The sequence below is a fragment of the Gavialis gangeticus genome, unplaced genomic scaffold (assembly GCF_001723915.1).
Source record: "Gavialis gangeticus isolate Ggan-Ray unplaced genomic scaffold, GavGan_comp1, whole genome shotgun sequence".
In the NCBI taxonomy this organism is placed as follows: domain Eukaryota; kingdom Metazoa; phylum Chordata; order Crocodylia; family Gavialidae; genus Gavialis; species Gavialis gangeticus.
Window position 1 is genome coordinate 54,365,904 of NW_017729033.1, and position 13,539 is coordinate 54,379,442.

Genomic DNA, 13,539 nt, shown 5'->3' on the forward strand with positions numbered 1-13,539 from the left:
CCCGGGTCCTCCCTCTTCCCCTTCTTGAAGATGGGGACCACATTTGCTACCTTCCAATCATCTGGCACCTGGCCCAAGCACCACGATCGCTCATAGAGCCGTGCCAGGGGCCCTGCAATAACCCCAGCTAGTGATGTGTCCAAATAGTATACTTTGGAAAGTATCTGTTGATTTATGATGTATAACTTCGTTAATTTAAAATAATATCTAAATTCAATAGTAACATTATCAAGAAATATAATTCCACTAAAAAGAAATTCACTCTGCTACTTGTAAGGGTAATTATACAGAATCAAAAATTTTAAACCAAGCAAGAGTTCTTTAATTCTTCTCAGACTTCTGCTTTAGAATCCATATACAGTTCTGTATTGAACAACCCAGGTGGAAGTTTTTGAGCAAAGGTTATAAATAATTGATTGAACAGCTTTGAGTTGAGCAAAAAGCAGCTTCTATCAATGAAGCTGTAAGAGATTTCATCTATCCCAGTACCCCTGAAAGGATTACACCAAAAAGAAAGACCAAGTGAGCTCCTTATCATTCCATCAGCATTAATTTTTCATTGTGGCAAAGGACTGAGAGGCTGATAGAAAATGGAATAGTCTACAATTTGTTTGAGAACTATGAGGAAGAACAAAAGAGAGCATCTTGTATATTGAATTTTTCAACTGTGGTTGTTTCATCTTTTAAAATATGCATAAATATATAGCAAACTACATAGAGATAAAAATTAACAGATTTGGAAACCATTCAGTTGAAGCCCAAAGTATATTCTTTTGGATTTATTCATGAAAAATATTGATTTATCTCAAAGGCAGAAGTCAATAGAAAATGGGCTACAAACTGTTGCCAAATTTGCACAAATGTGCAATACTAAACAAGTTAGGATATGCTGTGATAAAAGATTTTTCTTTCTCTGACTTTCTCAATGTCCCTAAGATTTGCATGTTAGAAATACACAGTTTATTCTCATGTTATGTAAAGAAAGAGCAACACCCTGTTCCATTACATAGGAAAAAAGAAAACACACCAGCAATTAATGGACTTAATAACCTCTGAGTTAATATATTGACCTTCAGCTCTATCATTTTATTAACATTAATGGTGATTATCACCATAAATTCAACTTTCTCTTTCATAGCCTAATCATTTCAGTAATAAAAGGACAACTTATGTGGTATTCTAACCAAATAAGTGCACCAAAACATTTCTTAAATAATGTTGGGGAAAATACCTCTTGTACATATGAAAGGATTTAAGTATGTTGGATTGAATATTACTCTCTGCTTTAAGACACTGCTGACTGAAAAGGCTGTGTATTCACTTAATATATATATATATAATTCATAACCACAACTCACCTATATGAGCCATCATTATGTTTTATATTGGATAAATATAATTTAGAATACAATCCAGAAGGCCTTCGAGGCAGTGTCCCACCCAATTCTGGTGGGCAAGCTGAGGGACTGTGGCATTGATGAATCCACAGTCACATGAGTGGCAAACTGGCTCCAAGGGTGCACCCAGAGGGGGTGGTGGACGGGTCGATGTTGACCTAGAAGGATGTGGGCAGAGGACTCCGCAGGGCTCAGTCCTTGGGCTGCTGCTGTTCAATATCTTCATTAGCGACCAGGACGAGGGTGTGGAGTGCACCCTGTTCAAGTTCGCTGATAACACCAAGCTGTGGGGTAAAGTGAATACACTGACAGGCAGGGACCGCATCCAGGCAGACCTGGATAGGTTAGAGAAGTGGGCTGATCTGAACAGGACGCGGTTCAACAAGGACAAGTGCAGAGTGCTGCACCTGGGGAAAGGGAACCAGCATTATGGTTATAGGTTAGGGGCTAACCCTCTCGGCAGCACAGAGGCAGAAAGGGATCTTGACTCCAGGATGAATATGAGTTGCCAATGAGACGAACCAATAGGCAGAGCCAACCGCACCCTGTCATGCATTAACAGGGGCATCACTAACAGGTCCAGAGAGGTCTTGCTCCCTCTCTATGCAGCGCTGGTCAGGCCGCAGCTGGAGTACTGTGTCCAGTTCTGGGCGCCGCACTTCAAGAGGGACATGGAGAACCTGGAGAAGGTCCAGAGGGCCACTAGTATGGTTTGGGGGCCTTCGTGGTCAGCCCTATGAGAAGAGGCTGAGTGACCTGAATCTCTTCCATCTCCGCAAGAGGAGACTGAGGGGGGGATCTTGTGGCTGCCAACAACCTTATCAGGGGCCAGCAGCAGGGACTCAGGGAAAGTCTGTTCACCAGAGCCCCCCTTGGAGTCACCAGGAACAATGGCCACAAGCTGAGGGAGGATAAGTTTAGGTTACATATTAGGAATAACTACTTCACTGTAAAGGTGGTCAGAGCCTGGAATAGGCTACCCAGAGAGGTGGTGCTCTCACCTTCCCTAGAAATCTTCAAGAGGAGACTGGACAGGCACCTGGCTGGGGTTTTATGATCCCTGCCACCCCCAGTGCTCGTTCCTGCCCCTGGCAGGGTGTCGGACTTGATGATCTGTCTAGGTTTCTTCTGACTCATTGATTCTATGATTCTAAGATTCAAATTGGAGGTATTTTTCAGACAAAACTTCTATGGAATGAGGTTTGAAAAACATGTAATTCCATATTTGTACAGATTTAAGTAACACTGGATGAGGCCACACATGAAGGCATGTGTGCTTGCAGCAGGTCAAATAGGAGCAGCACAAATTTGAGCTGGGGATTTTTGCCTCAGCCCACGTGCCTGGGTATGCACTTTGGTGTGGGGCAAATTGTGCGACCTGGGGCAAAATAATTCTGCCCAGTTCCTGCTGGCCCCAGTATAAAAAGCTGCCCTGGCAAGTATAAATAGCTGCAGGGCTCCTTGCCCTCAGGATCTTCTGAGGACCATCCAGTTGGTATCTGGGGACACAACCCCTTGTGCCACCTGGACGGCTGAAGCATCCCTAACCTGGAGTAACCCCTGTCCTCTCTACCTATTGCAGCAGTCTGGCAGTGAGGGCTGATGCCTCACTATGACCTGCTGCCATCTGTGACAGCATCCGTCCCCTTGGACCTCTGGCCCCATGGCTGTGTGCCTACCAGACCCAGATGGGGTGCCCCCACTCTGCCATCTGGGCAGCTATCACCCAGAATAGCTCTTCGCAGTGGCCCACTTTGAACTGTCCAAATGTTGTCTCTTGGCCCCTAATGGCCAATAGGTCATCCACCTCATCTGCCCTCCAGCTGGGTCCCCCCAGTGGGGGCCCTGGACAGGCTCCTCTGCCTAGGTTTCGCCACTTTTCTCACCAGCAGAGATCCTGGTGTTTTATGTTTAAACATTGCAAATTCTCTGATAAGAAACCCAAATTCTCTCATTAAAATACCCCAAATAGTATTATTTCACTATTAAAATGAAATGTCACGATATATGGGTAATGTTTTATTGATATATTTACAAGTATAAAGCAATTTGGAAGCCTACCAGTTACTCTATCATCAGAATAAAATATTCTAAATATCTATACACTTTAGCATTACTTTTGCCTTTTTTGTCATAGATAAATCAGAGCTTCCCCTACCCCTTTTGCTCACCAGGATGCGCAGTGCTGAGCAGCACTGACATGCCAGTGCCCTATCAATGTCCTTGCCCCTCACTCTCCACTTGCAGCCTGCCCCCCACCCCAGTCATCCCAATCCTGACCCACAGGGCCAGGTATGTGAATGAGGGGCTTGTGGGGGTGGCTTGGGGGTGTGAAATTTGTGGGTGGATTGTGGGGAGACTGTGGGGGATCTATGGGGGGTTGCTCAGAAGGGGTACATCCCCTGCCTCCTGCCCCCTGCAGAGTGCAGCCCCCAGCTCATGGACTGCCCCCACAGGGTCCACAGTCCCCCCCAAAGGGCCACAGCCCCCCAAAGGCACACAGCATTGGGCCAAGTTGGGCAGACCCTGAGTGATGTGGAACAGGCAGTACTGGGTGCCATGTGGCCAGGGCTGAGCCACACTGCCCTGAACTGTGGGGAGGACTTTGCCAGGAGGACCCCAAGCACCCCAACAGGCTACTGGTGTGTGTGTGGGGGGGCTGTGGGCCATGAGGGGAGCAGGCATGGGACCTACCCCTCTCAAGCATCCCCCCCACAACCACAGTTCCCCACACCCTCACAGCTCCCCTGCTCCAGTCCTCCCCACCCCCAGTCCCTTACTTACCTAGGACAGTGCTGGGGTCCATGCAGACTGCACCACTCCAGGCTGCCCTGCATATGGAGACAATGTGCTTCAGCACTGGACCAAGGGGCTGCCATAGAGATACCAGAGCCAGCTAAAAGTGCCCCACATTTTTTTTCTGTTGATTATTTTTTGATACCTGGATATCCAAATATGCAGCGTGGGTAACATTTATTTGTTCCCAGAACGCCTCTTGCCACATCTCAAACTGCTTTGAGATGTGGCAAGATGCACATGTGGACTTGTCTGGACATACCCACCAGTAGCAGAATATTGATTTACTGGTTCTGAAGATGTTGAGTTGAGTACATATTTTTCCATCCTGGATTATTTTTGTATTGCTAAATACTAACTCAAGTTTCTCATGAGAGATGCTTTTGGTGGGCCTAACAGAGAAAGTTATTTAAGTGCCTGTACATTACTGCAGTGTGCACAGACCTTGAGTCCAGAAGCTGAAAGGGGGCAAGATGTAGGTTGTCAGGCCAAGAGGTTAGACTTAGAATCTGGAACCTGAAAGAGGATTCGTAGACTTAGTTGATGGTCAAGAACAAGCCAAGATCAAGGATACAGAATCAGGAAGCTGTGAGAAAGGCAGGGACCAGTATTCAGAGTCAGAAACCTACAGAGCATGCAAGTTCTGGACCCAAATTCAAGATTGGTTCAGGACTCATGCTGAGAATCATAGTCAGGAGCAAGACAAAGTTTAGAAACTAGGAATGAGCACCAGGATCACAGGAACAGGGAGCAAAAAATATAGTGCAGTAGCAAGGCAAGGCCCTTGGATCAGGACAGTCTACAAACTAGTTAGGAAACTTACCGTGTAGGAAGTTTAGCACTGCCTGTCATGCTGTTGTGCACAGGCTTCGCATCCTGTCATCTCACTAGTCAGCAATTGGCTGTCAAAGGGATGACTCAACCCCAGCTGGAGAGGTGACATCACATGATACAATCTAGAGTTTACTTCCTCTGAAAATATAATTAAATGCAAACCTAGACTTTAAAATTCATGTTTTTGACAAGGTTTTCCAAGACAATTAAAACAACTCCTAGCTGATGGGGACAGCTGTAGGCACTAGGGGAGTTTAGTGTTTCAGCTTACTCCTACTGAGATCTTGAATGCTTGAATTTAAGTCCTGAAAGGCAATCAGATACTTTCTGTTTTAAAAGTATTTGTGCTAAGATTTCAATTTGATATAACTCAAATTATACTTGCTGGGACCTACTACACTATAGTGCAGCATGGTACTTAAATGCATGTAAACTATAAATATGCAGCTGTTTTTATTGATATCAGTGAGGGCTCTTTTGTAATTTCATAGAATGTTAAGTTTAGTATTCTAAATTGGAATCTTGAAGTTCTATCTTGTTATAGATAAATTGGAGGATTACTAGTATTTGATTTAAAAATCATCATACACATAAAATTATTAAGTGTAATTAAGGATTAAATTAAAATTGGATAACTATTTTAAAAAATCTGATGAACGTGTCAAGTGTGTATACAGTTTCTTTGTTCATTCTCTTCCCACTGCTCTGCTCACTCTGATTTTCCTTTCCAAGGCAGTTATTCATCAAGTTAGACCTGGATACTTTTCCTACAAATATATTCTGTTAGTTTGGGATACACATTTTTAACATTTTTGCACCAATGACTTTCACAGCATTTCTAAAGATCATTCATGTTCACATCCCCAAACACTTCAGTATGGTTGACTTCTTTCATTAGTCCTCCTGGACTAGTTTCAACTACTCAGCCACTAATTTAGTGTGCATGGCATCAGCACCTTAAAACAGGCTCTACACATATGGCATCCACACAACATGGAGTGTAGGCTACCTCACGTGGGACTTTATTTTGAGCAAGATAGTAGGGCTGTGCAAAACAGGCTGAATTTGATTCAGATTTGGATTCAGCCCAGAATCAGAGACAGTGATTCAGTTCATTGATTCGGATCACTGTCCCAATTTGATTTGGCTGAATCTGAAGATCTGATGCTGATTCAGAGAATCAGATTCAGCCATAGACACAGCTTTATATGTTTTTTATATATACCTTGAGGTACCAGGCATGGCTCGTGAATGCTGAGATGCTGGGGCAGATGGAACATCCCACAGGAGTGTGGTGGGGGAGACCCTCCACTTGCTCAATGGCGTACTTCTGGTCCACTTCCAGGTCCACAGATGAGCACGCAGGGGACCCCCCAGCTCAGCAATCAGCCATGGAGGGATCCTGGGTGCCCCCCTAGACCCAGAAGGCACCAGTCACTGAGCTGGGAGGCAGGGGGAAAGTCCCCTGCATGCTCCACAGTGGACCTGGAAATAGATTGGAAGTACTTCTGATCCACTTCTGGGTCCACTGCTGAGCATGTGGGGGAGAAGTACCAGAGACAGGAGACCCCCCTGAGCTCCCATGGGATGCTCCATCTACCCCACCATCTCAGTGTTCACAAGCTGCACCTGGTACCTTAGGGTACGTAGAAGAAAACATATAAAGCTGTGTCTATGGCCAAATCATGAAATCTCTCCGAATTGAATTAGAACGTTCCAATTTGATTCAGAGAGATTAAAGGGTAACCTGGTTTGATTTGGATTTGCAGATTTTACCACTGAATTGGGCCAAATATCCTCCAGATTGAATCAGACTGAAGCTTTGCACAGCCCTAGTAAAGACCTTCATTTGCTTATAGTTGTATAAAATTTAATCAATGCGTGAACAATTAATTGAAGCTTATTTTTGCTGTTCAACTTTTCTATATCCACTATATCCTACATGTATGTACCCTAATGTTTATTTACCTTCCTTTTTACAATCTGTTTAGCTCATTGGCTTGTGACCCTAATCCCCAGTATCCCATATATAAAACTGAAAACTTCCCTTGGCAGTGCCCTGTACCAATTCCTGAGGATATGTGTCTTGGTACAATGTTGTGTTTATCCCCTAGGGTGATGACCTTATTTCGTTCTTCTGCATTCCATTGTATTATACCAGTCTCTGAAGGGTATGTGGCTCTTTGTGTATGATATCCTGATGATCTTCCTCTGTATTTACAAAGCCCTCTTCCCTCCACCCCCTCCCATTGTCTTATTAGCAAATTCCATTAGGTTATTTCCACTTTTGGTGCCAAAGTTGTTAATGAAAATATTAAACAAAGTCAATTCCAAAACCAATCCTTGAGAAACTCCCTTTAGCCTAATACTGCTTTACCAGTTTAAACACCACTCATTTCTGTCTCCCATGAAGTTAATTGTTTAACTACCTTACAGTTCTACTAATCCCCATTTTCTCTATACTCTTTGATATTTTCCCATGGTGTACCATATCAAAGGCTTTACTGAAGTCCAGAAGAATAAAACTTACCACATCCTTTGTCTAGAATATCAATCATGTTATCAAAGAAAGATAATATTAGTAGCATGATTCCACCATGGGTAATCTGATGTTTCATTGTTATCCTATTTTCTATTGCTTCACTTCTTTTTATTTATTCTTATTCAATATTTGTTTTGAAGCCTTGCATATTATTGGGGAGACACAAAGTTAGTTACCCTCATTATTATTTTCCCTTCTAGATAGGTTTTGGTCCAAACAGTTCAGGTTAAATTAATTACTTTTTTTGATTTTTTTTTTTGATCAACACTTTTTTGTTCTGTTTTTTTGCTCAGCAAGGCAAAGGTTTTCCAACCTGTTCTATATTCTGAAAATCATCACACCTTGCTTTATTAAATGTCTGTGTGCATAAAAAAAAGTCCTGGAAATGGGTACAAAGCCATTTTTCTTCTCTTTTCTTTTTATTAAAGGTTAGATACAGTTCTCCTAAGTTCATATAGGCATGTCTACCTCAACTACTATTTAAGTTCAAGATTGCCACTGAGAAGCCTTCCCTACGCAGTTGTTCTTGCTCTGTGCATAGAAAGTGCAGAAATTATTGAACTACCTTTAGGGAAGCCCTTAGCATACTCAGGGCACACTCAAGGCAGAGCAATATTGAGGTCAATCTATGGCCACTGTAAGGCAACTGCATCACTTCATTTCTGGGAGCAAATATGCCTCCTGCAGAGGTGTAACAAGGAATTTCTACACCCATGGTGGTAGCAGCTGCTAGATTGGCAGTGGCAGGAATGATGGCAGCACCAAACATTCTTGAACCACCTCAAAAATCTGCACTCCAGTCACTGGCTGTACTTCTGACCCTCTACAAGGAGACGGTGTAGACAAGCTTGATGCTCATTAATTTAATATCCCAATCAACTAGGAAATGGTCTTCCCTAGCATCCTGCCTGTCTCCCCCTGCCCTCCCCCCCCCGGCCAATATCTTGATACAGATATATAGCAGGTATGGTAGCTTTCTCAGGGCCTTTTCAGCCAGGCTTTTGACCCTTCTCTAAGCATCTCTTAGCAAGCCTCAGTAGTATGCAGTCCTTAAACCTGCTAGCCTTTGTCTCAAGCACCTCTCAGTCTGCCCCAGTCATATACTGTATGACTGAGATGGGTCTGCTGTGGCCTCAGCTTTCCTTTTCCAGGTTTGTCCCCTTCATAGTCCAGAGGTCTCCTGTCTCTGGTACTTCTCCCCCACATCCTGCAGTAGTTCTGCCTGCTCAAATTTTTGTTTCCCAATGAGCCATGCCTGCATTAACCATCCAGCAGCTGTAGCCCTCCAGTCTAACTAACAGCCTTCCCTTAAGGGGACAAGCCACCCTGTTCAAGATACTCCATTCTATAGCTGTACCATTGAGGAAAGAACTGGTGATAATGCAGTGCTGAAATAGCAAAGTTGTCACACTAATTTACATAAGATAACAGATCAATAGTATTGCTTTAATATTCTGAAAGTAATTTGTAGTAATATTACAACTGACATATTTTGTTATGTAAACCTAATTAATTTATTAATTGTATTTTGTGTTTTTCCTTGAATGTTTTATATACATATTTTAATTGTCCTTCTTGATTGACTAAAATCTACTAAGTTTTTTCCAAAATATTGAATTGTTCAGCTATTCTTTAAAAATAACTATGAGTGAATGAGAAATGAATGTTTGTTTTTTTTGTTGGGGGGGGGTTGTACATGTATATTCAAAGGAATACATGTTATAAACATGCCTATTAGTATATTTTAAAGTCCTGTAGTATGAATAGAAAATGTTGTTGATTAATTATAGTAAATAACCAGCTCTGGTGGCAGAAAGAGGGGGATAAATGGTCTGGTACCAAGTAGTCTGAAGCATAGAATCATATAAAATTAGGGTTGGAAGGGACCTCAGGAGGTCATCTAGTCCAAACCCCTGATCAAGGCAGAACCATCCCCAACTAAATCACTCCAACCAAAGGTTTGTCAAGCTGGGTCTTAAAAACCTCCAAGGATGGAGCTCCATCACCCCTCTGGGTAACCTGTTCTAGTGTTTTACTAGCCTCCTAGTCAGAAAATTCTTCCTAATATCTAACCTAAACGTCTGTTGCTGCAACCTAACACTGTTACTCATTGTTCTGTCATCTGTCACTACTGAGAACAGTCTAGTTTCATCCTTTTTTGAACCCCACTTCAGGTAGTTGAAGACTGCTATTAAATCACCTCTCAGTCTCCTCTTCTGTAGACTAAATAAGTCCAGTTCCCTCAGTCTTTCCTCATAAGTCATGTCCCCCAGCCCCTCACTATTTTTGCTGTCCTCTGCTGGACTCTCCAATTTGTTCACATCCTTTCTGTAGTGGGGAGTATGAAACTGAACACAGTACTTCAGATGTGGTCTCATCAGTGCTGAATTGGGGGGGAAAAAATCACTTCCCTTGACCTTCTAGCAACACTCCCACCGATGCAGCCCAGTATGCAGTTAGCCTTCTTGGCAATAAAAGCACAACAAGGGCACATATTCAGCTTCTTGTCCACTGTCACCCCCAGATCCTTTTCTGCATAGCTGATGCTCAGCCAGTCAGCCCCCAGCCTGTACTGATTCATGGGATTCTTCCATCCTATGGTGCAAGACTTTGCACTTGTCGTTGTTGGACCTCATTATATTTCTTTTGGCTCAATCCTCCAATTTGTTGAGGTCACTCTAAATCCTAGCCCTACCCTCCAGCATATCTATTACTCCTCCAGAGCTTGGTGTCATCTGCAAACTTGTTGAGGGTGCACTCTATGCCATCTTCCAGGTTATTGATGAAGACATTGAACAAAACCAGCCTCAGGACTGACCCTTGGTGATACTGGATGCCAACTAGACATCAAGCCATAGAATACTACCTTCTAAACCCAATGCTCCAGACAGTTGTCTATCCACCTTACAGTCCATTCATCCAGCCCATAATTCCTTTGCATGCCTGTGAGAATGTTGTGTACAGTACAGAGCTCTCTGAAGTTAATTGAAGCCCTACCATCAGCTTCCCTGGGCTTGTATCAGGCTCAAAAGTGGAGAAACGGGGCTTAGGGGAAAGAAAGAGCATGAATTGGAAAACTATGCTATTAAATCAAAATCTTAATAATGTGTCCTTCTTAAGTGCCTAAAGCTTTGGACATACAAAATACTAGAACTCTTGGTTCCAAAATGATATCTTATATTAGACCAACTGGAAAATGGCAAGAAAATTGTCCTTTTCTGCAATCTTTCAGGATCAAAGTCCCTTCTTCAGGCTTTGGAAAAACCCCTAAAGCTTTGGATGTATTCAGTAGTACGGCCTGAAGTTAAGCAATGAATTGTCAAAAGTTGGAGGAAAATACTGTTTTACAGACGTCTGTTTATATATTAATTTTTAGCTTCTGTGATAATTACTGTACATTTCCATTCTGTGAAGCAAGTGTTCTGCTATTACATATTTTTGCTATGTTGCATGTTCTCTGGTGAGACATCATGTATGGTGATATTCTTAACCAAGACAAGCATAATTATGTATTAGCTTTCAGATGGGCAAACAGATGGAGAAAGAGAGAGAGAGAGAGAGGAATATTTTAAATATGTTCCAAGTAGAAATTGCAGTAAACACAATGAAGATCATTATTTGTCTTTTTTTTCCTACCTTTTTGCTGCCTGAATCTGTAAACAGAGATCTGTTTTCACCAATAATTTGTATGTAGGTTTAGCAGGACCTATTTGTACTTACACAGTTCTGTAGATGTGTATGGAGTCCAAAACAAAAATTTAAAAAACTAGTCAAAAGTTGTTTTTGTTTCACCTATAATTTAGGAAACAATGACTAATAATGGAAAAACCATTTCACATGACTGAAAAATTGATACAGCTTTCCTCTAATATTGAGCAACAGCTTACTCCACAAGTGATCCAAATACAGAACAATCTAACATTAAACATGACAGAGTATCAGACTCTGGTCCATAACATGGTATCAGGTCCTGACACAGAAAAATTAATAGGAATACTCCTTAAAATTTAGCATGTGTTTAATTGCTTTAATGAACTGACTCCTAAAGATTTTCATACAGTATAACTACATTAAATAGTATACCTTTATTAAAGTCAATGGAATTATGTTGATTGCATCAGCTGCAAATTTATCCCAGAATTTTAGTAAAAATTATAAATACTTGAGCATTTTGATGGCAATTGTGTGGCTAATTAAATGGGTTTTAACAAATTATCTGAAAAGATTTGTATATGCAAATAATATTCAATCTTTAATTTGCACATTTTAATGCAGTAAATACAACTTGGTAATATTAGAATATTTAGAAAGAACTACAGCTTGACTAAAGGTTACATTATCATTCATGGAAGTTAATTTTTGCTTCCAGCCCTGCCACAGACTTGTTTGTGTGCCCTTGGGCAAATCACATTAACATTGTATGTATTAGTTTCCCTCTGTAAATCAGGGATAACAAAAACTAATTTCCTTTGTAAAGAATATTGATACTTGTGGATTTGGAAGTGCCATATAAAATTAATTATTGTTATTCTGCATGCTTCATGATGATTCATATTTGTTTTCCAATTTCTCCCCCATTCTCCCACTGACTTTTGTTCTTCCATTCTGTGTTAATTACATTTTAATGGGAGTTCTATGCAAAAAGTTCTACTCCTTGGAATTAAAATATTCCCTTACAGTTACAAGCACTGATAGGAAATATTATTAAAGAAATTCATAGTACTTTTTTTTGCAATTAAATGTCTAATAACCAGATGAAAATCAGTAACTAGGAAACAAATTGGAACTTTAGGCACCTAAGTCACAAAAAGCAATATGGACACCCTCTCTCAAGTGGCCACAAAAATCATCTCAATTCCTAAATTCATAAGGGGGTTCAGTTTGATCTGAGAATTCCCTAGATGGTCGACTTAGGCTTCTGAAGCAATCCAGTTTGAGCAGTCAGGTATTTAACTCCCCTCCAAGCTCAATTGTAATCCAGACTGGAATTGGAGGCAACTTAAATTTGTCTGTTTCCAATCTGCCAGAGACACATAAAGCAATGCTGTTCAGTTAGAAAGTGTAGCAGCCTCTTGCCATCTCTGAACATGTGTTTTGTAAAGGTCATTTGCAGCAAAAAAGTCTAACAGAAATCTGCTGCCTTCCATTACAGTATTCTAAATATTCATTATTGCATAACATGGACCTCTGCTTAGCAGTTGGTATGAACTGCATCTTTCCAGAGTATCTTATATACCGTTTTCCACACCACCTACTCTCCAAGCAATAAACCCTGTATCTTCAGAAACATACTGAGCTGAAATAAGATCCATACCTATAGCCAAGTGCATGAACAGGCAGGACAGAGTAGTCAAGAGAGAGCCAAGTAAAAAATACTCCTGGAGAGGGGATATTTATTTGAAAATAAGATGGCAATAGCTATTGGGAGACTATTGCTGCCATACAGTATATAGGAACCAGCTGTGTTGTATACTGACTTTTGAGATGATGCAGAAAAAATAGGACCCCAAAATGTTTGTCCAAAGCAATGGCTACAACTCCAAAAGGATCTACTGTATTTACCCAAATACAAGATAATTTTAAATTGAAGATGCCTCCCCAGTAATTATATTGTATAAATGGAAACTTTCTAAACTTTTTATGATTTTTCATGTCTAGAATTTAATTATTGGAGGGTCATCTTAAATTCATCCCCTACTGCTGAGACTGGGGCAAGCAGTGATAAAAGACAGACAGTGGAGGGGTGGGGCAGGAAGCAGAGGAGTTGAGTAGCCTGACCATTGCCCCTTGCTGCCTCTGCTCTTAACTTCTTGCCTCCATCCACTACATCCCTTGCACCTCAGGTTCTACTGCCCTGTGATGCTTGCCCCTCCAGAACCTGATCCACCACCACTTTCCCCCCTATCACCTGCCTCTTCAGTGTCTGCCCCCCAACTTGGTGCCATCTGCTTCATTCTCCCTACTGCTGCT